Source organism: Rhinopithecus bieti, unplaced genomic scaffold (genome assembly GCF_001698545.2).
Source record: "Rhinopithecus bieti isolate Rb0 unplaced genomic scaffold, ASM169854v2 scaffold_40017, whole genome shotgun sequence".
Lineage (NCBI taxonomy): Eukaryota > Metazoa > Chordata > Mammalia > Primates > Cercopithecidae > Rhinopithecus > Rhinopithecus bieti.
In genome coordinates this window covers 512468-515510 of record NW_016816550.1, presented here as the reverse complement: position 1 = coordinate 515510, position 3043 = coordinate 512468, and positions in this window count along the sequence as shown.

Here is a 3043-nt window from a genome sequence, read left to right as displayed (position 1 = left end):
GCCAGGATGGTCTCGATCTCCTGACCTCGTGATCCGCCCGTCTCGGCCTCCCAAAGTGCTGGGATTACAGGCTTGAGCCACCGCGCCCGGCCGAGTGTGATGTTTTGATACATATGTAATATCAAATCAGGGTCGTTAGCATATCCATCACCTCAAATATCTACCAATTCTTTGTGGTGAAAACATTCAAGATTCTTCTACAGTTGGGCAGGGTGGCTGATGCTTGCAATCCCAGCATTTTGGGAGGCCAAGGTGGGCAGATCACTTGAGGCAAGGAGTTCAAGACCAGCTTGGCCAACATGATGCAACCCCACCTCTACTAAAAAAAAAAAAAAAATACGAAAATTAGCTCCATGCAGTGGCACATGCCTGTAGTCCCAGCTACTTAGGAGGCTGAGGCACAAGAATTGTATGAGCCTGGGAGGCGGAGGTTGCAGTGAACCCAGATCACACCACTGCACTCCAGCCTGTGTGACAGAGTGAGACTCGGTCTCAAAAATAATAATAATAAAATAAATATACTTCCGAATGATTCTTCTAATTTGTCAATTAAAAAACAAACAAAATACCCCAAATCCTTTCTTCTAGCTTTTTGAAAATATGCAATACATTATAGTTAACTATGGTCACCCTACTGTGCAACAGAGTACCAGAACTGAGTACCAGAACTTATTCCACTGTAATTTTGTACCTGGTGAGCAGCCTTTCCCCTTCACAGCTTCCCCTTTATCCTCCCCAGCCTCTGGTAACCACTATTCTACTCTACTTCTATGACTTCAACATTTTAAGCTTCCACATATGAGTGAGATCATGCTATAGTTGTCCTTCTGTGCTTGGCTTATTTCACTTAAAATAATGTCCTCTGGCTTTGCCCATGTTGTCACAAATGGCAGGATCTTGTTTTTCATGACTGAGTATTATTACATTGTGTATATGTACCATATATTTTTATTCATTCATCCATTGATGTAAACTTAAGTTGGTTCCATATCTTGGCTATCGTGAATAGTTCTGCAATAAACAAGGGAGCACAGATGTATCTTCAACATACTGATTTTATATATTTTGGATATGTACCCAGTAGCGAGATTTCTGGATCATATGGTAGTTATATTTCTATTTTTATCTTATTGTATTTATTTTTTTCTTTTTCAAGACAGAGTCTCACTCTGTCGCCCAGGCTGGAGTGCAGTGCTGTGATCTCGGCTCACTGAAACCTCCGCCTCCTGGGTTCAAGCCATTCTCCTGCCTCAGCCTCCCAAGTAGCTGAGATTACAGGTGCCCACCACCACACCTGGCTAAGTATTGTAGTTTTAGTAGAGACAAGGTTTCACCATGTTGGCCAGGCTGGCCTTGAACTCCTGATCTCAAGTGATCCGTCTGCCTCAGCCTCCCAAAGTGCTGGGATTACAGGCGTGAGCCACTGTGCCCAGCGGTAACTCTATTTTTATTTTTATTTTTTGAAAGTTCACACTGCTTTCCATCATGTCTCTACTAATTTATATTCCTATCAACAGTGTGTAAGAGTTCCCCTTTCTCCACATCCTGTCCAGCATTTGTTATTATTTTGTCTGTTTGATAATATACATTCTAACTGGAGAGGTAATACCTCATTGTGGTTTTGATGTGCATTTCCCTGTTGATTAGTGATACTAAGCATTTTTTCATATACCTGTTGGTCATTTGTGTCTTCTTTTGAGCAGGTCTTTTGCCTATTTTTAAACCAGATTATTTGTTTTTTTTTTTGTTATTGAGTTATTTGAGTTCCTTATATATCTGGATATTAACCCCTTGTCAAGACGCATAGTTTGCAAATATTTTCTCCTATTCTGCAGATTGTCTTCACTCATTGATTGTTTCCTTTCCAGTGTAGAAGCTTTTTTAGTTTGATGTAATCTCATTTGTCTATTCTTGCTTTTTGTTGCCCGTGCATTTCAGGTTTTATCCCAAAAAAATCAATGTCATGAATTGTTTCCCATGTGTTATCTTTTCTTTGCCTTTCTTTCTTTCTTTCTTTCTTTTTCTTTTTTTTTGAGACAAAGTCTTGCTGTGTCACCCAGGCTGGAGTGCAGTGGCACAATCTCAGCTCACTGCAACCTCCGCCTCCCAAGTTTAAGTGATTCTCATGCCTCAGCCTCCCAAGTAGCTGGGATTACAGGCACCCATCACCATGCCTGGATAGCTTTTGTATTTTTAGTAGAGACGGGGTTTCTCCATGTTGCCCAGGCTGGTCTTGAGCTCCTGGGCTCAAGCAATCCACCTGCCTCGACTTCCCAAAGTGCTGGGATTACAGGTGTGAGTCACTTCACCCAGCCTCCCATATGTTTTCTTCTAGTAGTTTCATAACTTTGGGTTTTCTATTTAAGCCTTTAATGCATTTTTAATTGATTTTTTTGTATATGGTAAGAGATAGGAGTCTAGTTTCATTCTTCAACATGTGGATATTCAGTTTTCCCAGCACCATTTATTGAAAAAGACTGTCATTTCCCCAATGGGTGTTTATGGTGTTTTTGTCAAAATTCAGTTAGCTGTAGGTGCATGAATGTATTTCTGGGTTCTCTATTCTATTCCACTGGTCAGTATCTGTTTTTGTGCCAGGACCATAGTGTTTTGGTTATTATAGCTTTGTAGTATAATTTGAAGTTAAGTAATAAGATGCCTACAACTTTGTTCCTTTTGTTCACGATTGCTTTGGCTATTCAGGATCTTATGTGGTTCCACACAAATTTTAGGATTTCTTTTATTTTCATAAAGAATGTCATTGGTATTTTATAAAAATTTCACTGAATCTGTATATTGCTTTGCGTTGTATGGACATTTTGATGATATTAATACTTGCAATCTATAAACATGGGATTTTGTGTTTTCTTGAATTTTTTTCATTAATGTTTTATAGTTTTCATTGGAGAGAACTTTCACTTCCTTGGTTAAAATTATTCCTAAGGGCTTTGTTTTGTACATATTGCAAATAGGATTTTTTTTTAAATTTCTTTTCAGATAGTTCACTGTTGGCTTATAGAAACACTACTGATTTTTATATGTT